Source organism: Sapajus apella, unplaced genomic scaffold (genome assembly GCF_009761245.1).
Source record: "Sapajus apella isolate SASKATOON/1434 unplaced genomic scaffold, GSC_monkey_1.0 scaffold7, whole genome shotgun sequence".
NCBI classification, from domain to species: Eukaryota; Metazoa; Chordata; class Mammalia; order Primates; family Cebidae; genus Sapajus; species Sapajus apella.
The window spans coordinates 29,670,427-29,694,305 of record NW_022436947.1 but is presented as its reverse complement, the minus strand read 5'-3'; the positions used below and the strand labels follow the sequence as shown (position 1 = coordinate 29,694,305).

Below are 23,879 nucleotides of genomic sequence, written 5' to 3'. Positions count from 1 at the left end.
AAACCCAAAAAGAGCCTGAGTAGCCACAACAATTCTAAGCAAAAAGATCAAAGCTGGAGGCCTTACACTATCTGACTTCAAACTACACAGGTTACAGTAACCAAAACAGCATGGTACTGGTACAAAAACAGACACATGGACCAATGGAACAGAATAGAGAACTCACTAATATGACTGCACATCTACAACTACCCGATTTTTTACAAACCTGAAAAAAACAAGCAACATGGAAAGGATTCCCTATTTAATAAATAGTGCTGGGAAAACTAGCCAGCCATATGCAGAAAGTTGAAACTGGACCCCTTCCTTATACCATATGCAAAAAGTAACTCAAGATGGGTTAAAGACTTAAATGTAAAACCAAAAACTATAAAAACTCTAGAAGAAAATCTAGGCTATTACCACTCCGGACATATGCAAAGGCAAAGATTTCATGACAAAAACACCAAAAGCCACAGAAACAAAAGCATAAATTGACAAATGGGATCTAATTAATCTACAGAGCTCCTGCATAGCAAAAGAAACTATTATCAGACTGAACAGAAAATTTACAGAATGAGAGAATATTTCTGCAATCTATCCATCTGACAAAGATCTAATATCCAGAGTCTATAAGGGACTTAAACAAATTTACAGGGAAAAAAAAAAAAACATTTAAAAATGGGTAAAGGACATGAACAAACACTTCTCAAAAGAAGACATTCATGCACTCAACAAACATATGAAAAAGCTCAACAACACTGGTCATTAGAGAAATGCAAATCAAAATCACAACCAGATACCATCTCACTCCAGTCAGAATGGTGATTATTAAAAAGTCAAGAACACACAAATGCTGGTGAGGTTTCAAGGAAAAGGGAACACTTTTATACTGTTCATGGGAGTGCAAATTAGTTCAACCACTATGAAAGACAGTGTGGCAATTCCTCAAAGACCTAGAGGCAGATATACCATTTATACCATTTGGCCCAGCAATCCCATTACTGAGTATATACCTAAAGGATTATAAATCATTCTATTATACAGATACATGTGCACACATGTTCACTGCAGTACTATTCACAACAGCAAAAACATGGAATCAGCCCAAATGCCCATCAATGACAGACTGGATGAAGAAAAAGTGGTACATGGAATACTATACAGCCACAAAAAGGGAAAAGATCATTTCCTTTGCAGGAACCTGGATAGAGCTAGAAGCAGATGTACTTAGCAAACTAATGCAGGAACAGAAAACCAAACACCACATGCTCTCACTTATAAATGGGAGCTGAACGATGAGAACACATGAACATAGGGAGGGGAACAACACACACTGGGGCTTGTCAGTAGAGAAAGGGGAGGGAGAGCATCAGAAGAATAGCTAATGGATGCTGGGCCTAAAAGCTGGGTGATGGGTTGATCTGTGCAGTAAAGCATCACAGAACGCATTTATCTATATAACAAACCTGCATGGCCCCCAGAACTAAAAATAAAAGTTGAGGGAAAAAAAATGTAATATCATTGTGCCACCTCTATCTTCATGAGTTTTATTCCTTAATATTAAACATGTCTAAAGGCTTACCTAATAAACTCCCTCCTGAGAAAACATTCTCATATCTCAAAAAATTTACATTAACTGAAAAAAAGAAACAGATTTTGCTTTAACTAAGTAAGAAAAAAGCTTTTCTCTAAATCTTACCAAATCATCCCTTCTCAAAAAAGGTAATTCGGGAGCATTAAAAAAAAAAAAAAAAAAAAAGTCGCTTTCTTTTCAAAGTTCACATGTAGGATACTTTCCCTTAGGAGTGATTTCAAATGATGTACAGAGTATTCAGCTGATGGTATGTATGAAATGTATGCATCCTCAGCCAGCAAGTGGAAACAAACTCAAAGTGTGTGTATGTATGCACACACATGCAAGCACCTCTACAAATGTTTATGTGTGTATTGGAGCAATCTATTAGAAATATGCCAATGGAAAAAGTTCTGAATTAGACAGTATAAAATGAGACCTGGAAAATGGATTCAACGGATACAAATTATTATGGCAAATGAACAAGTACCCTAAATATTGTCATAAGTATAATTTATATAACTGTCATATGATTGGAGAAGAGAAAGCCTAGTGGACATAGCCATTGAAAAAGGAAACGTGACAAGGAATAATTTGGAATAGGAAGCAGAGGAGAAAAAGAATACCAGCCTCTGATGAATAATATGTGACTCCAAGACTGCATTAGTTTTGAAGCCAACACTTAATTGGTATCTTTGAGCATTTAAATTAAAATTCTATTTTTGAGAGTTTGTGAAGAGTCTATTTAAGATTAGTAACATTGGCATAATATGCAATTAATTATTCAAACATATCTTTTGATATTGTTTCAGATGCATGAACTTGATTTTCAAGATCCAAGCATTAGAAAATGACATTTTCTATCGCATATTCTAAAACCTTAGGGTTTTACTCAACATTACATTTAAAAGTTATATGGTTCCAAAACTGGCAATGTCATTTATAAGAGCAATGTGATGTATGAGAACTAAGACTCTGTTTCTGTCTATATAAAATTATTTCTTTAAAAGTAAAAAGGGTATGATGAGAGTTATAAAATGTTTACAGATTTTACCAACATCTCCTGGGCTTCCTCTAATTTCTACAAATGTTTCCAATTTTATCATAAGTATAAAATATGGTGAGAAATGGGATATGGAATAGAAAAGCATTATTGTAATCCAATAAAATTTAACACAATAAAGGTCTCACCTGGAGTATTTAAGGGGGAGAACATCTGTCATTCCTCCACTAAAATTACACATTTCCCCAAACACATACTACCTAAAAATTCAGTGTTATCAGATACTTATAAAATATCAATGATGTATACAAAAAAATGTCCGTAATGGCTACTTACTGAGTGAACACTCACGTATGCAGTGAGTGTTAGGTGCACAGCAGAGCAAAAGAAATAGCCAGCAGGACTCAAGGAGCTGACATTCGGGGAGATGTGCCTTCCTCAGAGGAAGAGTGAGCATTAGGGAGGGCTGTCAGGGAAGAGGCCGAGGGTGTGTGAACCAGAGGAAGCAAGGTGGGAAGGAATGTCAGGTAACATGACAGGCAAGGCTCAGAGGTGAAAGGAAGCTGCATATGATTCTGTTTGGCTGTAAAGACTGCCAGAAAATAAAAGTCGTGAGAGAAAGTCAAGGTTAAGGTCATGAAAAGCAACATCTGAGGAGGAAATTCCTCTAAGGGCTTTTATCAGGAGAGTATCAAGTGTGTGTTGCAGAAAGAGCATGCAAACTAATTGGGGTCAAGATTTGTTACCAAAGAATCACAAAATATGTATCAATATGTGTTATGACTCTCAAAGTCTGCCACGCAGAACTTGATCTAAAGTCAGAAATTATTTAGGCCAAAGTCAAATGCTTACAGAAAAACAGGCAAGTAATTAAAGTAAGTGAAGAGCCCCAGAAAATCACTGCCAAAGAGAGATGTGAGGGCAGTATGGAATGATCTCACACTTAAACAAATCCAGCAATCAAAATTCTTAGGTGACATATATTGATTGTTCAATAACAACTTTATCAATGTGCTTTTTCAAAGCACTGAAGTGCCAAACAAAATATTTGTAAAAATTATCTAACTCCACAGATTACAAGGCCATTTAAAACCGATTCCCTAAGATACAAAATTTGTGCATCAAGTTATTTGAGCTAAGCATTTTTCCCCCCAAACACCCTCTCTCAATGAGATTTCTGAGAGAAAAATGGTTTAAAAACTCTGCTTTAGTGGCTATGAATGATAGAGAAAGGCAAGTTAACTAGTTCTCATTTAAGCAGAAATCTGTTTCTTGTCTTTTGCTTTCTTTTGTTTTACTGATCTCAAAGTAAAATGAATGGTCCTCAGCACTCTGGAATGATCCTAAAAGTCTCTGAATACATGCAAATCTGAAAAGGGGAAAGTTTACAAATATGAGCCACAACAAGTGTGAACATTTTTGTTTTCATCTATCAATCTCTCATCTGGTAAACAGAAATGAACACAAAAATGCTATTTCATGGATGAAAACTCTCTGAAATAGGATATTTCGCTACCTAATATTGTACTCAAAGTGCTGTTTTAAATCTAGGGCAGACTGTCAGAATATCTAATACCTAGTTTATTGGGTCATTAATGAATCCAATGTATTAACATTTATAAGTAGAAAGAAAAAATCAAGTTACATATACATGCTTATCGAGGATGTATAGTTGTTCCTCTGTACACATGAGGATTGGTTCCAGGACCACCCACATATAACTAAATCTGCACAGCTTAAGTTCCAGAGTCATCCTGCAGAACCCTCATGCAAAAAAAGTCAGCCCTCTATAATACAAGTTTTATATCCCACAAATCCACATCTGGTTGAAAACAAAGCCACATATAACTGAGCAGTTCCAACCTGTGTTGTTCAAGGGTCAACTGTAAATTGTTTCCAGGAAAAATCTTCAGCTCCTTAACAACATTAATTTTTGCATAGCAAACACATATGTAACTCTCAAATGTAATTAACATAATACAGGAAAATTTTAATTATCCATGATCCTATGCCCAAATACAACTACTTTACATTTTTAATCTATAATGACACTAATACATAAAGGTTTTCGGTACCAATGAAACTGCCAGTTAAATAGCAATTCTACCTCCAACCCAATCCCACTATTGTAACGACCACCATCGATACATATTTTAAAGCGTAACTTCCCACAGCAATCAAACTGGGCACCAATCCTTGGAGACATCTCTTCTATGAATGACTGCAAATATCCTAATAAAAGAAAACCAAAAAACCTCAATTGCAAATTGAATGCCATCTTTTCCATGAAGATAGAATGCATTCTCAAATACATCACAAGCACAACCCTGACAGCAATTTGAACATTTCACAGTATAAAATGAGTAAAACAAAAGAATGGTGGGAGAAGTAGTAAGAGAACAGAGGATGATATTATCCTTTTAAAAAAAAAAAAAAAAAAAAAAGCTCAACTTAAAATGATTCATGATAGCGTTTTTTTACAGAGCAGCTCCTCCTAAGTGAAAGTTTTTGATAATTATACACTATAAGAGAACTAAATAGAATATAATTATTATATATAATTTTAAACTTCCATATGCATCTATCATTTTTCCCTAACAAAACCCTGTAAGTTACAGATTACGTCACAAGTTTAAAGAAGACGAAAATGAAGTTCAGGAAAGAGGAGTGAGCCATACAGTATCTGAAACATAAAAGAGCTAGGGATAGATGAGCCGGACTTTAACTGAGGTCTACTCTTTCCAAATCTCATGCTTTGGTTAACACAAGAATTCTTGGAACACTCAGAGTGCAGACAGTGTCCTTTAATAATTATTGTCCAAACCAAAAGCTTTAGAATTCTTCCCAAGAAAAGGTTATCTACCTGTACAATGCTTCTAACCAGATAATAACTCCCACATACTAGTATTATCTGTATTCTATTGTTCAAAGCCATAATTGCCAAGGAATGTTTCTGGAAACAATAAATGCTTTTTAAAAAACTTTTCAAAGATATTCAATGAGGTGTTTATTCTAAAGAATAAATCATAATTATCTCTCAAAAAATTAAAATGAAGCATAGAAATTTATTATACATTGTATAGTATTTCTTTGGAAAGTATTTTTATTTAAAACAAAAGATTATTTGCTTGATTTAGATAGTATTCTAGCAAACCCATTTTTTTAAAAATGATCTGTTCTTTTTCCTTGTTTTAAAGTACTATGCTTATTAGGTTTATTCATACCAAAATATTTATTTATCAGTTACACAGTTACAAAATGGCATACATAAAGGTTAAATTTTATTTTGCTTTAAATCAAACAGATTTCAAGTTCCAGATCTGCAACTGTTGTACATATGAACTATAACAATGTTTTTATTTGAAAAATTATTTTGAATCTAATATTCATTATTTTCTACATATACCACTTTGATAACTGTGGTTCACTGTGTAAGATAACATATGCTATTTTCTTCTTCCAATTCTGTTTGGAAATGAATAGAATATGTCAATGACATGTCTCATTGGAAAAGGATTAACACAGTAAACTATACTCCACATTTACAAATAAGCAGTTTCATTGTTAAAAGATGCTTGCAGCTTTTCATTCTCACCACAGATTTTCACTATATGTCCATTGTTCACAGAGGATCATGCTTCCTAGGAAGAAAAGTTCTTTTAAATCGAGTAAAAGGGTTTTTCTGTATCACAGGATAATCATAAGATAGAGTACCCCTAAAGGGAATCAAGGTGGCTCTTCAATAATTGAACACTCTGTCCTGAATTGCCACATTAAATTATCACACACTGTGAATTTGCACCCTCTGAGAAAAAAACATTTTCAAAATGCCTGAATTGTATTGATTCTAAATGACAAAAAAAACGCAAAGACAAGAAGCAGTTTCATGTACTTGACTAAATAATATCTGGGTCGATCGAGAATTCCAGAGACCTGTCTAAAGATGGTAAGTCCATCATTATTCTAAGTAAGCACCTTATGCTACCTACAATAGATACAAGTAGACTAGACTTACACAATTATATTCCAGCCAAATGCTAAAGCATGTTTTTCTCTCAAGACATTTATCAGATTATGACCCTAATGTAATCTAACCAGAAGATAACAACAAGTTTCTTCAGATTCTATAAGGGAAAAATCCAATGAAGACTTAACTCCATTGGCAGTGTTTCATACAGTACTCATAATAATTGTCATACTAAAAGAGCTATCTTACTCAAAATGAGTAATATGAAATAGTCCATAGTATATATTAATATGGGTATTATTCAATTATTGTGTTTTAACTGAAAATTAGTCCAAAATCCTGTCATTCTGTAGGACAGACTGATTCCGTTCACCCGTTACTAAATTAAACATTTTCTGCTTTCCCTGCATCTCATTAAACATGCTATTGCAAGTTTAAATAACCCTGTGCTTTCATTTACACAATCACCCATTTTGCTATTGTTTACAGCAACCTAATTTGGCACATAATAATTCAGGCAGCATTGGATTTGTATTACACTGAAGTATTAATTTTTAATATAATTGCATTCTTTAGTCCAACAAAAGCTAGTTCAGTAGGGATTTTACTCATGTGAGTCTTCCATTATTACACAAGGCAAATTCTTCAAAGACTCTGCACCTTTCTTTGCCCTACGGATTCATTTCTCTATAAATTAAAAACTCATTATAAGCTTATTTAAACTAGCTTATATGCTTAAATAACACAGTGAATTATTACATTGGTACAAAATATATGGCCCATACATCTTTAAAACACCTTTTCCTAAAGAATATTTGATTCAATAATTAAGCAAGGCATGTTTTCCTAATACAATGATATGTAATTACTAAACCCCACAACTTCACATGGTTACTAAAGAAACTCTTAGAACATCAATAAAATAATGATAACTAAGAGTTGTTCCTTTATGCTTCCTACTACCACAAATCTCAAAGATGCAGTTATTTGGAGGAATACATTAAAAGATAAGTTAACATGTCATCCCACAAATGTGAGTGATCACAGGGTACAATGGACATACTCAAGAAGAAAAAAGATGAATTGAGTGAAAACAAGTAGATGAAGGGTAAAATACAAAATATGTTCAAAGGCAGTAGGGCCTTAATCATTAATTACCATCTATATTGTTCACTCATATTTATATAGCTTCTACATGATGGCTCATAAATATTAATACCATTTAAAATACTGGTTTTATGAAGAAAGCATTTTTTTTTAATTTTTTTTTTTTTTTTATTTTGAAAGAGAGTCTTACTGTTTCAAAAAAACAGAGTAAGAATGCAATGGCACAATCTTGGCTCCCAGCCACCTTCGCCTTCCAGGTTCAAGCGATTTTCATGCCTCATCCTCCCAAGTAGCTGGAATTACAGGTGCCCACCACCATGCTGGGCTACTTTTTGTATTTTTAGTAGAGACAGGGTTTTGCCATGTTGGTCAGGCTGGTCTCAAACTCCTGACTTCAAGTGATCTGCCCACCTTGGTTTCTCAGGGTGTTAGGTGTTAGTATTACAGGCATGAGCCACTGTACCTAGCCAGAAAACATATTTTTGAAATAAATGTGTTAAAACTACACTTTTCAGTACTTATATTAAACCTGAATGGCCACTATCACATGGTTAAATGAGGAAATAAAATAATTAATTATAACTATGCATACCTTTGGCAATTTAACCATCGTGTGAACTGTACGTACACAAACCTAGATGGTATAGCCTCCTACATACCTAGGCTATACGGTACAGCCTATTGCTCCTAGGCTACAAACCTGTACAACATGTGACTGTACTGAATACTGTAAGCAACTGTGAGACAATAAGTATTTGCACATTTAAACATATCTAACCTGTCTAAACATAGAAAAGACAGAGCAGAAATCTGGTATAAAAGATTTAAAATGGTACCTCTGTATAGTGTGTACAAGCTCCATGAATGGAGCTTACAGTTTTGAAGCTGCTCTGGGTAAGTCAGTGACTAGTGAGTGAATGTAAAGGCCTAGGACAGTACTGCACTACTGTAGACTTTATAAGCACTGTACGTTTGGGCTACACAAAAATTTTTGTTAATTTTTCTTCAATAATTAAGAATTATTATGCTGGCTCATGCCTGTAATCTGAAAACTTTGGGAAGCTGAGGCAGGAAGATCATTCAAGGCCAGGAATTTGAGACCAGCCTGGGCAACGTAGTCTATGTTTAATTTTAATTAAAAATTTATTAAAATTAGCCGGGACTGGTGATGCGTGCCTGTAGTCCTAGCTACTCAGGACGCTGAGGCAAGGCGATGTCTTGAGGCCAGGAATTCAAGGATACAGTAAGCTATAAATAAACCACTACACTCCATCCTGGGAGACAGAGTGATTCTGTCTCTAAAAAATAATTTAAAAATGATAGTAATACATTAAGCTTAGCTTACTGTATAATTTTATAACTTTTAAAATCTTAAAAAATTTTCTTTTTTTTTTTTTTAATAAGCCTACAGCACCCGGTATTCCCAGGCAGTCTCCCATCCAAGTACTAGCCAGGCCTGACCCTTCTTTGCTTCCAAGATCAGATGAGATCGGGCGCATTCAGGGTGGTATGGCCGTAGACTAAAATCTTAAATTTTTGACTCTTGTAATAGCACAGCTTTAAAAAAAATTATAGCTGTAGAGAAATACTTTCCTTTAAACCATTATAAATCATTTTCTATTTTAAAAAATCATTTCCTTTTTTAAATGTTTTCCTTAAAAACTAAGACACAAACACACAAATTAGCCTAGGTCTACACAGGGTCCGGATCACCAATATCACTGCCTTCTACCTCCATATCTTATCTCATTGGAAGGTCTTCAGGGGCAAAAACATGCATGGAGCTGTCATCTCCTATCGTAACAATGCCTTCTTCTGGAATACCTACGGAAGGACCTGCCTAAGGCTGTTTTACTATTAACTTTTGTTGTTGTTTCAGTAGAAGAACTACACTCTAAAATGATTAAAATTATAGTATAGTAAATACATAAGCCAGTAACAGAGTTGCTATCATGATCAAGTATTATGTAATGTATATAATTGTATGGGCGAGACTTTTATACAACTGGCAGCACAATGGGTTTGTTTATACCAGCATCACCACAAACGTACCAGTAGTGCATTGTGCTACAATGTTATGATGGCTATGACTTCACTAGGCAATAATAGGAATATTTCCGCTCCATTATAATTTTATGGGACCACCATCATATATGCAGCTCATTGTTAACCAAAACATCATTACGTGGCTCATGAATGTATGTCAAGTTGTACAAAACTGGGGTTAAGCTACACCGTCCCCTTGGCCAGGTCACTACAGAGCAGAATCTGATATAAGGTAATTCATTTTTAGACCTAATCTAGAGAGATTATGTTAACTAAAAGAACAAAGTAGATTCAAAATTTTGGGATGGCACGTATAAGATAATGTGAAGGTCTCTGCCTATAAAGATATTTTTTCATAACAATATTCTTATACACCTTGGAAGTCTATTTTGCAAAACAATTTCATCATAATGGGTCATGTTACTTTAGAAAATGTATAAGAATAAGTCATTTTCATATAAAATATGAGGAGGAGACTGTTTCTCTAAAAGTGTATACAATCAAAACAGATATTAAAAATTATAGACATAAAAATTATATTACAAATATATGACAGAATTTTTGACTGTCCTATCAAGTTTCCCATTTGTTAATTTGATAAAAACAGACCAGCTTAAATTAAATCAGTAGATTATGATAATTTTTAAATGGTAATTCTTACTACTCTTGATTACAGCATAAATACAGATGGGGATAAAAAACCATGATGTTTAAAAGGAGGGATATTTGGAATCAAGAAGGAAAATTCCAGGAAGCAGAGCACTATGAATCTCAGGAAAAATGTCCCCTTCTCTATTTAACATGTAACTCTTAGTATAACGTAACAAGTTCATAGGTCCAAAACCTTCCATTAACTTCTTTAAGTTGATCTGTTTTATAACATGATAAGCATTTAATTACGGCTAATTTCTCCACAGCCTTTAAATACAGGATAAAGATGAACAAGTGTCCTGAAAGTTCTCTCATCATAGTTTAGCTCTCTGAGGTAAGCGAACCTCATAATAATCCCTGCACCAAGACTTCCCCACAACATGATTTCCCTCTCTGACTGCATCCCACTGAAATACTGACATAGTTGCTGTTCTCTGTGTATAATACAAATGAAATTAATGAAAGCTAATAAAGGAATTATCAATCTTTGTCTTATGTGACCAAGTCAGAACTATTTTTAAAAAGCGATTACCAATCTAAATTCCCTTTATTTTCTGATTCAGGGCTTCATTCATTAAGCACATTATGAAGATCAACTATGAAATAAATTACCAAGTCTTTAACAGAACTCAGGAAGGCTACAGCCTAGTGAATAAGACAAATACTTTCTAGGGTAAGTATAACATAACATGTAAATAACATATCAGACAGAGGCACTGGTTTCTATAGGAGAATTCTTAATCCAGACTAAAGAAAATAAAGTGAAACATCAGGAAATGGCCTTAGGCTAAATCAACAAGGAGCTAGTTATTCAGATGATTCAGATAGGCCATTTCAGGCACAAAATTCAGTAACAAAATGCATTAAGACCTTCGGGGGAAAGACACATATGTATGAGTGAGAAAGAAACTGCACTGAGGTCAGAAAGGTAAGCAAGGCCTTGGGCGTCATACTAAGAAATATGGATTTTATCCTGAAGGCTATGGGGAAAGACTGAAGATTATTAAGCAGGAGAGAGAGACAAGACCAGAGTTGACTTTTTAAAAGATGTTTAAAACAATATACCAGTAGCCTGTTAGCATATGATTATGTTAATTTAAGTGAGAAATGATGAGGTCCTCAGCCAAGATAGTGGTGGTAAGGATTCAGAAAGGAAGAACTGAATCAATAAATACAGAGTAGAACCTACTATGGGTGAGTATCATTCAAGGTACTATGAATAAACAATAAACAAAAATCTCATCCTATAGGAACTTTTATTTTAATGGCACACAATCTATAAACAAGATAAATAAATAAAATAGTAGTATTTCAGATAAGGATAAGTATGAAAGAGAAAAAGGCTGGAAAGAGGAAGAGAATATATCAGGGAGTGGGGTTGAAATCTTATATAGAGTAGCCAGGGATGGTTAGTAAAGGCTCAAATGAAGTTCAGGAGCAGGCTATGAGAAGATCCGAGTCCAGAGCACTTCCATAGTAAGGAAGAGCTAGTACGATGGCCCTGCAGCAGGGCTATGCTTAACATGAGTGTGAGAAAAGAAATGGGAGCGGGGGCTGGAAAAGGAGGCAGTTGACTACGTCTACGCCCCTTGTCCTCTGAAGTTCTAAGTAAATAGACTAATAGTATTTATCCAAGAGGCAAAAACAATCTCTAAAACACCTGTAGCAAGATGTCCCCAGCTAAAGATTACCTACAGTAAACAGAACCTAAGATTTATGAGGTATGTTTTCTTAGATAATATATTAAACAGACAGAACTGTCTAAAGTATTAAATGGAGATTTCATAATTTAAATATTCCTGCTGTATGAGGTAATCTCATGAGCATCATATGGAGACTTCATCTGTTCTGAGCCAGGGAATACTGTCCAATATGGAAAGGACCTTGGAAGCTGCCCTTGATATCCTGGACCTCTCTCTCTCTCATATGTCTAAGAATTTAGAATGCCTGTGTCTTTGACGTTAATTAATAGAGTCTGATACTGGGCAAGGTCTCCAATACATGTTTATCTGATTTGACAGGCTGGTCCTGTATGTTTGCTTAGGGAGGAAGAGCCCAGTGTGAATGGAAGGGGAGTCATTAAAAAAAAATGAGTTCAGAGGTTTAACGAGTGGTCAGCTAATATAGTCCCCTGAAAGCCACTGTAAGGCCTTTGACTTTTACTCTGAGAGAAGCAGGAAAACATTGAAGGGTCTGGAGTAGAAAAGTGACACGGTAATTTTTACTGGTGTCTTCAGAAAATACTGTAAGGTGCCAAGGACAGAAACAAGGAGACCAGTTAAGAAGCAGGTGACAGATGTTGTTGGCTGGGAGAGGTACAGATAGTGAAAAGAAGTATTTTTGCATATATTTTGAAGAAAGAACCAAAAGATTTCCCAACAGAGTGGATGTAAAATATGAAAACAGTAAAGAAAGAGGATTCAAGGAAAACCTCAAGTTATGCTCTGAACATGTGGAAGGATAAAACAGCTATTTGTTGAAATGGGGAGAACCAGGGGCAGCAGTTTAAATAGGAATGAAGAAAAGTTCTGCTTTGGATATACTGGCTTCCAAATCTAAGTAAGCATCTAAATGCAGATGAGAAGGGGACCATTGGAAATATGAGTCTGGATGTATCGGAAAGAAGTCTGGGACAGAGAGATAAATTTGGGAGTCATCAGCATATCAATGTGTTTTTAAACCACAAGCCTGGATGAAATCACAAAGACAGTAACTGTTTCCAGAGAAGACGTCCATGAACTGGTACCCGGCGTGCTCCAATTATTGGAGATTAGTAAAAGGAAGAGGAACAAGCAAAGATGACTGAGTAGTGACTAGGGAAACTAGAGACACACCAGGAGAGCATGGCTTTGCTGGAAGCCAGGGAAGGAAGCATTTCAAAACACAAAGAATGAGCATCTGTGCCTTTTTAACAGTAAAGAAAAACGAGGATTAAAATTTGTCCATTGGATTCAGCGACATGTAGGGCACTGGTGACCTGAATAAGAAGAGATATGTAAAAGGCAAAACACATCAATTTTAGATATCTAAAAATAATTCCTAATGTTCTGACTAGGACAAATGGGTAGGTGATAGAATAGCTGCAGATGGACGTAGTGAGTACAGTTTCAATACTCCACAATCAGCTTCAAAGTATAAGGAAAAATTCTCAATTATGTTTCTAACTAATAAAGTGTTTACACTTGAAGTGAAATATAAACACATTAACACAAAATCAAGGAAAAAAGTCTCACATCATACAGTTCACTATTTTTCACCTGTCTCTTAAAATGAGATCATGACCAACACCTGATAAGGACATGGGCTCGTTTACCAAAAACAATTATCTTGGATTTAAAGGCTTTCTCTGTTTAAGAGGAGAGATTCAGATTTAGGACTACAAGCTTGCCCAACAGTGTCAAATCTTCTGGGTAGAGAAGATATTTCAAAATCAGACATTTCTGCTGGAAACAGCAGATGGGAAATTTGTTTTATTTTATACATATCCTCTTGGCAAATATATCTCTGAAAAACTTGCCATGCAGAAATTAATTGTCTAAGCAAGATTTTTTTTTTTTAAGTTTTCACCCAACAGGAATCAAACCTGTGAATAGAGAATTTAAGGCTGGATACCAGCACTATTTTTAACTTGATTACAAAGCAGAAACTGAAAAGGCCAGGTGCTGACTAGCAGTTACAGGGAAAATTAGATGATGAGATTGACATCCAAGGAAAATGCATGGCCAACTACAACGCTGTCCCGCTACCTTAACGCCAGGGATACTGGATATGGAAACAGCCATCCAATTCCAGACTCCGATGAAGAAGCAGTTTTCTCACATTGGTAAATGTGGCGCAGGGTAGAGAAAGGGCTAAATCTCCCAGAAGTGAAGCTTTGGTACCCACAGTTGTGCAGCATATTATGCTGTAGGGCAGGAACCAATGGGAAAGAACACTGATATAATGAATTCCCCCTATTAAATTCCAATCCTGAGTTGGGTGGGAGGTGCCGCAGCAAAAGTTCTGGGCACTGGAGCCGGCGGCTCGTGCCATGGAGCTGAGCCCCAACGTGTCCCCTGGAACTTCCCGCTCCTTCAAGCAGGAGTGAACCAAAGACAAAACCGCATGATTATCTCAATAGATGCAGAGAAGGCCTTCAACAAAATTCGACAGCCCTTTATGCTAAAAACTCTTAATAAATTAGGTATAGATGGAATGTATCTCAAAATAATAAAAGCTATTTATGACAAACCCACAGCCAATATCATACTGAATGGGCAAAACCTGGAAGCATTCCCTTTGAAAACTGGCACTAGACAAGGATGCCCTCTCTCACCACTCCTATTCAACATAGTATTGAAAGTTCTAGCCAGAGGAATCAGGTAAGAAAAAGAAATAAAGGGTATTCAATTAGGAAAGGAGGAAGTCAAATTTCTCTATTTGCAGATGACATTTTCTATTTAGAAAACCCCATCGTTTCAGCCCCAAATCTCCTGAAACTGATAAGCAACTTCAGCAAAGTCTCAGCATACAAAATCAATGTGCAGAAATCACAAGCATTCCTATACTCCAATAATAGACAGAGAGCCAAATCATGAGCAAACTCCCATTCACAATTCCTACAAAGAGAATAAAATACCTAGGAATACAACTAACAAAGGATGTGAAGGACCTTTTCAAGGAGAACTACAAAGCACTGCTCGAGGAAATAAGAGAGGATGCAAAACGATGGAGAAACATTCTATGCTAATGGTTAGGTAGAATCAATATCATGAAAATGGCCATACTGCAAGCTACCAGTTACCTTCCTCACAGAACTGGAAAAAACCACCTTAAACTTCATAAGGAACCAAAGAAGAGCCCATATAGCCAAAACAATCCTAAGCAAAAAGAAAAAAGCTGGAGGCAGCACACTACCTGACTTCAAACTATACTACAAGGCTACAGTAATCAAAACGGCATGGCACTGGTACCAAAACAGAGATATAGACCAATGGAACAGAACAGAGACTTCAGAAGTCATGCCACACACCTACAACCATCTGATTTTTGACACCTGACAAAAACTAGCAATGGGAAAAGGATTCCCTATTTAATAAATGGTGTTGGGAAAATTGGCTAGTCATGTGCAGAAAGCAGAAACTGGATCCCTTCCCTACACCTTATACAAAAATTAACTCCAGATGGATTAAAGATTTAAACATAAGACCTAAAACCATAAAAACCCCAGAAGAAAACCTAAGCAATGCCATTCAGGACACAGGCATTGGCAAAGACTTCATGACTAAACCATCAGAAGCAATGGTAACAAAAGCTGAAATAGAAAAATGGAGTCTAATTAAGCTTAAGAGCTTCTGCACAGCAAAAGAAACAATCATTAGGGTGAACCAGCAACCAACAGAATGGGAAAAAATTTTTGCAATCTACCCATTTGACAAAGGGCTAATATCCAGAATCTACAAAGAACCAAAACAAATATACAAGAAAAAAACAAACCCATTCAAAAGTGGTGAAGGATATGAACAGACACTTTTCAAAAGAAGACATTTATGCAGCCAACAAACATGAAAAAATGCTCATGATCACTGGTCATTAGAGAAATGCAAATCAATACCACATTGAGATACCATCTCACGCCAGTTAGAATGGTGATCATTAAAAATTCTGGAAACAACAGATGCTGGAGAGAATGTGGAGAAATAGGAACACTTTTACACTGTTGGCGGGAGTGTAAATTAGTTCAACCATTATGGAAGACAGAGTGGCGATTCCTCAAGGACCTAGAAATAGAAATTCCATTTGACCCAGCAGTCTCATTACTAGGTATATACCCACAGGATTATAATCATTCTGTTATAAAGATACATGCACATGTATGTTCACTGCAGCATTGTTTACAATAGCAAAGATTTGGAACCAACTCAAATGTCCATCAATGATAGACTGGATAAAGACAATGTGGCACATATACAGCATGGAATACTATACAGCCATCAAAAAGGATGAGTTCATGTCCTTTGCATGGACATGGATGGATCCAGAAACCATCATTCTCAGCAAACTGACATAAGAACATAAAACCAAACACCTCATGTTCTCACTCATTAGTGGATGTTGAACAATGAGAACACATGGACACAGGGAGAGGAACATCATACACTGGGGTGTGTTGTCAGGTGAGGGGCTAGGAGAGGATAGCAGGCGGTGGGGAGATTGGGAAGGCATAACATTAGAAGAAATACCTAATGTAGGAGATGGGGGGATGGATGCAGCAAACCACATGGCATGTGTATACCTATGTAACAATTTTGCAAGATCTGCACATGTACCCCAGAACTTAAAGTAAAATAAAAATAAAAAAATTCCAATCCTTTGTTACTTGCACCTTTTACACAAGTAAGCAAGAGTTAACTGTTTAAAGCAAGCTTGTTTACAGATCATTGGAAACAATTATCAACTTGATGAGCTTGAAAGAGCTGTGAGATAATTTAGTACTAATCTAAAGAGATAGACAACATTTCTAAAATGTTGCTTATTTTAGCAGAAAACAGTTTAAGGCAGATTCCTTTCCACATGGTTCAGCTGACAGCCAGCTGCCCACATAAATTCACGTGAGTACATTCTCTCCAACTGTCTCTGAACATAGAACAGGCTATATTACTAAAAGCCTTTTTCTGTTGGAAATGTATTCTATTCTATTAAACATTTTTTCTCCTAGGCCTTGGCTGCATTTTCATGAGCAGTATATTGAACCCAAATCAAAATCTCAACTTTTTATTGAGATCTCTGATTGTCAATGGAATCTCATAAATATCAATTTGATTTAACAAACCCTTTTGGAGCCGTGATAATTTGTCAGGAGCTGTACTAATGAAAAGATGATTTAGAAACCAATGCGCATCATCAAGGATTGAAGGAGGGGATCAGCAGGAACAAAGAAATTAGCAAAAAAATTCATGGAAGGGACAATATTTGAGATGGACTGTGAAACATGGCTAGGGATTTAAATGGTAGAAAAGCATTCCTAAAAGAAAACACGACGTGCAAAGACCAAGATGGGCAGAAGCATTGAGTCTGCACAGGCCCAAGAAAGGCCTGCTGAGAAATTGCTCAAGATCTCAAAGTAGCAGAGTGAGATGATCCAGGTTTGATTTTTTTTTTTTTTTTTTTGAAAACTAGACTAGGGACAGGATAATGCAGGATAAAGCCCTAAAAATATGAGAGTGAGAGAGAAAAATATAAGCATTTGTGGTCAAGAAAAGACATGACAGGGGGTTTCTGTTTTTATCCAGGGGCGTTTAAAGAAAAATAGATTTTTGTAGGCATTACAAGATTAGAGTCTACATGACTGGGTTAATGACTGACTACCCAGTTGGTGAGGCCTTCCCTGACCAACCTATCCTAAAATCACAGCAACCTGCTTTTACATATACCCCCCATGCCTCTTTTTGAGTTGATTTTTTAAAATAGAACTTACCACGACCTGATATATTTTAAACATGTTTAAACATATATTAAAGCATATTTTACTAAGTGTATTGTCTTTCTTAAATATAATGTAATATTTATGAGGACAGTGACTGCTGTATCTCTACAACCACAGGTAATAACTAATTCACTAAATGAATAAATACATGAATGAACATAAAAATGAATGAAATCTAATGCTGTCATTAAAAGAAACCAGGGGGCCAGGCGCAGTGGCTCACACCTGTACTTCCAGCACTTTGGGAGGTCAAGGCGGGTGGACCACTTGAGGTCAGGAGCTCAAGACCAGCCTGGCCAACATGGTGAAACCATGTCCCTGCCAAAAATTACAGTAATTAGCCAGTGGTGGCGCAGGCCTGTAATGCCAGCCTCTGGACAGCTGAGACAGGAGAAGTGTCTGAACCCAGAAGACAGGTTGCAGTGAGCCAATACTGCACCACTGCACTCCCACCTGGGCGACAGAGCTAGACTCCGCTTCAATAAAAAGGAGTGGGGGAGCCATGGGGTTGGGTTTTTTTTTCCCCCCTGAGTTATGAGGCAACAGACAATTAAAAAAATAAAAAATAAAAAAAGCATTAGGCAGGCTCAAGAGACCTAGGTTCTATCTCCAGCTCTGGCACTAAGAATATCTGTCAGTTTAGGCAAGTCATTTTTCTTCCATAAAGTGTATTTCTTTCATCTATAAAATTGGGACGTAATTGAACTTACATATGCCCACTGTAAATCCCCAGCTAAATAGCAAAGACTATGGTATTTTCCTGCCAGACATATGAAATTGCCACATTTTTGTCATGCCACTGCCCTCTTATACATGTGGTTAAAATCGCTTACCCAGAAAGAACTTATGATGCAACGGACACGCTTCCATTTAAGAAAATGTTTACAAACAGCAGCTCTCCTATTTCTTGAATCAAGCGCAGCATGAGCAAGGTCACAGCCTCATCTAAATGAAGAAAGCAGTCAAAGCCCGGTGTCTTTGATCAATTTCTCTACTCCAGCTTTCCAATGATCCAGAAAGCTTGTTTCCCCAAAGGCCACCCTTAACTGATTCAATACCATGTTTTCTGGATGATTTTGATCTTAAGTTTGGTCTGAGGATCACAATTACAAATTCAATTCTTCCATATGTCCAAAATTCCCTCTAGTGCTAATGTGCTATATTTTAATAAATGTTTATAGGACCTTACCAAGTTGTGGGGCTGATAATCTTTCTTTCTCCTTAATACAAATTCATCATCAGAATATGTATGATCTCAAACAGATCTTTTTTGAGGCATTAAGAAGAGCATAGTGAATTAGGGGAATTTCAGACAATTTGAATGGGCAATAAATAAAATTGTAAAGTCTTTTGAAAATATAAAATTACTAAGATTTATTCAATGTTATTATTTAAACATGCCCTAATTTGTTATTATTTAACATTTCTCTCCCAGTTGGTCAGCAGTATAGCTCACGAGCTGCAGGGTGATGGGGCATGATGCCATCTGTTTCACTGCTAGGAGCACTGGTCACTTACTATGATGATCATAAACATGGCCTCAAAGGAAATAGCAACTCCATTCCCTAAGGGGCCAGAAGCTCAGATGTTCTTCTCTTAATTCTCTCACTGATTTACTGGACATCTTCTTAGCAGGACATTCTTAACTTTGAACTATTTTTTGACCCAATCTTTAATAGACTCAATATGGGTAACAGTTTTTTTTTTTTCTTTTTCAAGATTTCAGATTATATTAACTTTTTTCTATATACTATTCTCCAGGGATAATACTACTTATCCACAAAGGTGTTTGCTGAATTAGTTAAAATATGATTCCAGGGTAGGCCACAAATTGCAGTGTGAACCAATGATCATTTTTTCTATGAGTTCATGAGTCATTGTATAAAAACAGTCCCCGTTCATTCTCTATATCATTACAGGGTATCTTTTTCAAAGTAGTAGTAGTAAATTCTGGCCCATTCATGCCTGTATATTATTTATTTAAGCGTGGTAATTCAATAGATTTTTAAAATGGCAATAATAACGAATAATAACCCCAGTTTACAAAGAGAAGAGAGGAAGCAGTGACTGATACATTTATTTTAGAATTAGAAAAAAGTCTCTGTCCCCAGTTTTCTCACTGATCAACACCCCACCACCATGATGTTTTAAATTCTACCATTAGAGATTTATTTCTATGTGTTATATATTACTGCCCCCTCAGACATTCTCTTTTAAAAAGCTGATATCTCTAAAAGGAGTACGATATTAGAATGCAACTAATCAATAGCATTGTGTGAAGCCCCACAGGGTACAAGGAACTCAAGAGTATTAGATGTTTGGATAGCAGAGATAGAAAACTTCACCTAGCTCATGGTTCTGCTGAAGGCAGGATTCCAGTAACAGGTTTCAGCTACGTGGTGGTAGCAATAGGAAACAATGCCAAGTAAGCTTGCTGGTTTCAAAAATTTTGTTTTTGTTGTTTATCTACTTTAAAAAAAAAAGAGCCAGAAGTGAAAACTGCATTCCCAGCATAGAGATATGAGTTAAACACTTCACATTTCCTTTTTTTTCTCTTTGAGACCGAGTCTTGCTCTGCTTGCCCAGACTGGAATGCAGTGGCATAACATGACTCACTAAAGCCTCAAACTCCTGTACTCAAATGATCCTTCTCTCATCAGCCTCTCCAGTAGCTGGGACCACAGGCAAGCACCGCCATCCCTGGCTAATTTGAGTTTTCCTATTTTACATAGAAACAGGACCTCACTCTATCGCCCAAGCTGGTCTGGGCTCAAGCAATCCTCCTGTCTCAGCCTTCCAATACCTGGGACTATAGGTATGAGCCACTGCGCCTGGCCAAACTTCAGATTTCTAAACAAACTATTATCTTTTCTGGTCCTTGATAAATTGGAGGCATCTGCAAATATTGTCCATTTTTTATTACTTCTAAAGTAGGTGGAGCAAGGTCCAATTACTGCATAGGGCACAGAAGTAAGGCTCATACAGAGAGAGAGGGCCTCAGGCTCCGCCTAGGCTACTTCTGCCTACAGCTGCCAGTGTGTGAGATCCATACTCGGTCATGAGTTAATAGGGCAACTGGCAGGGCAGACTTAATGGAGATAGGAGGCTTCAGTGTAAAATTTTTATCAAAAGCAGCATCTACCTATTTAAGAAACACTTTGATCTGACTCATTTCCTTGTCCCAATAAATACCATTCTTTTTCAGGTTGTCACATTATTATATTGTCTCATCATGCTAAGACATTATACAAGTAAGTATTAAGAAATGCAATTCATATAGAAAGACATTATTTATATGGAAAGGTTGAACAAATGATAGAATTTTTAAGCCAAATCAAATATATATCGTCTTGAAAAACATGCAAGCATGCAAAAAATTATAAAGTAGCATGTACAAAAATTATGTGTGTTTGCTATATACTATGGTCTCTCTCTTCAGAAACAGTGCCACTTATTTCAATTTATAATTTAAAAATAAAAAGACATTTTCACTGAAAAATATTATTAAACATACTATGAATACAGTATTTTCTTCTGTGTGTATATGATGTTAAATGCAAATTTTAATTAATGGTAATATGTATTAAAGTGCTTTTTAGAAAGCAATAACCAATGTTCACATCATGAAAGAAGATATAACAAATTATGAAATTATGTTACCAAAATACGGAATTATTTGTTTAAATCCATTGAAGCCCCAGTAACCTATCTAAAAGATGCCCTATCTAATACAAATTCACCACACAAAAATGCTCTCCTAAAGTATATAATCAAAATCCACTCAGATGTCTTTTTCCTGGAGTTGCGCCATTTTTGGCTACCTATACCTGCTCTAAGGAGAAGCACTTATCATGTTCTGACTTCAGAATACCTCTCTCGATATTGGCTAACTCTTCTTGTCTTTCAAGATTCAGACAGGCATCATTCTTTGCTATTGCATGTTTGTATATTAACCTATACAAACCCTTTTCCTATTGTACCATCTTTGTGTGTGTATGCATGCATGCATGCGTGTGTGTGTGTGTGTGTGTGTGTGTGTGTATCTTCCCCACTGATTTGAAAATCAGCCATTTGCTTTTCCTAGTGTCTGCAATGTAGTTGTCCTAATTAAATGAGGGCAGGAGAAAGTTGGCTTGCCTTTTATTTAAAAAAATACAAAACTATTTCATTCAAAGAAAATGTGTCAAGTGAATGTACTACAGCATAGATTCCATTACTTGAAAGTTATCATTACCTGTCTCCCATTATGAAAAACTTCAGTAATGCCTTAAAGAAACCTCTTCTACTGATCTGCTTTTCATTTTTTAATAATGTTCAGTATTATTCTTGAGCACAGTGACAGAATGCAATCCTAGGACCGAAGAGTCTAAATAGATTCTATTTGTCATGAGTATTTTATTTAGTGACTTGAATTCTTTTTTATGTAGATGTAGTCCATCAATTATCTCATATATTTGTCAGAGTTCATTACAAAGAAAAAAAATCTCTTTAAAAAATGTGATGCAGAAGAGAAGAAACTTTATGCTATTATGTTAGCAAATTAGCTCTCAAAACCAACTTTAAAGGGCTTACCAAGTTGCATCCTACCCTTTAGAAAGTGGTTTCTAAGGTAAAGAGTTTAATCGAAGTAATTTCTACACAACACCTATATTTCAATAATTTATGAATAGTACATTTGAAATGAAAAGACCCCCATCTAATGAAAACACAAGTATTTATTTGTTTTTAACTGTTTTACACATAGAATTTTTTCTTTAGTCCTCCAGGAATATATAACAATTGGATTTTGTCTATGCCTACTAACATGGCATCTCTAAAATGAGCACATATCTTACATGAACAATTTTTCAAAATCTAAATGTAAAGTACAATCTCAGGACCATGTGACTCCTTCTAAGACCATTATATACTCCATTAACATGCTGATATGGTTTGGCTGTGTCCCCACCCAAATCTCATCTTGAATTGTAATTCCCATAATCATCACATGTCATGGGAGGGACCCAGTGGGAGGTAATTTAATCATGGGGACAGTTACTCTCATGCCGTTCTCATGATAGTGAGTGAGTTCTCATGAGATCTAATGGTTTTATAAGGGGTGTTTCCCCCTTTTGCGTGGCACTTCTCCTTCCTGCTGCCATATGAGGAAGGGCGTGTTTGCTTCCCTTTCTGCCATGATTGTAAGTTTCCTGAGTCCTCCCCAGCCATGCTGAACCTCTTTAACCTCTTTCCTTTATAAATTGCCCAGTCTTGGACAGTCCTTTATAGTAGTGTGAGAATGGACTTATTACACATGTCCAATGGAAGAATGGCCAAAAGCTGAATGACATAAAATTCAACACAAATTAAGACTGCTTTTGGAGTAAAAGAATGCAAATTATACTCATGCCCTCATGCTATATTTGGCCGGTGGTTCTCAAGCTCCAATGTACATCAGAGCCATAAGGAAGGCTTATTAACATAAATTGTTGGGCCTTACACTCAGAGTTTCTGATATAGATAGAGTAGGAATTCCAAACATCCAAGTGATGCTGATGTTGCTGTTCTGGGGACCGCATTATGACAGTCACTGGCCCCAGTAACTGCATCCACACAAATGCCTGCCATGATTCCAAATCTACCTGTCAGGGTCAGGCTTATCTACCCAACTGACCATTTGGGTATCTTGGAGAGTCCCTGAGTACAAATGCCCTACATTACCTAAAACCTATCTCAGAAAAAAAAAAAAAAAATGACACCACCACAAAGCAAGTTTCAAGTTGTTCAAGCTTAGAAGTCATTCTTAACTACTTTCTCTCTCTGGCCACATCTAATCAATTGGCCGAAATGTTGCCTATTCTATTCCTACACAGGTTTCCAATCTGTCCATTTCATCTCCACTACCACACTAATCTAGACCAGAGTCATCTCATGCTAGGATCACAGCAGTAGCCTCCTAATCAGACAAATATAAACATTCCATTTCTCCTTTTGCCCCACCCAATCTGTTTTCCACAGTGCAGACAGAACAATTGTTATAAAACATAAACATGATGATGTTAAACTTCTCCAATGGCTTTCTGTATCTTTTAGACAAAGTCTAAAA

General features: G+C 36.1%; 1 protein-coding gene and 1 non-coding gene across 7 annotated transcripts in view; both read right to left on the bottom strand.

Moving 5' to 3' along the window:
* Positions 1-23,879, bottom strand: part of IMMP2L (inner mitochondrial membrane peptidase subunit 2) — an 865,268-nt gene that overhangs the window by 562,920 nt on the left and 278,469 nt on the right. The gene's annotated exons all lie outside the window — the stretch shown is intronic.
* Positions 9,035-9,153, bottom strand: LOC116550438. Its single transcript, XR_004268407.1, has one exon. It is a non-coding gene; the product is annotated as a 5S ribosomal RNA (ribosomal RNA).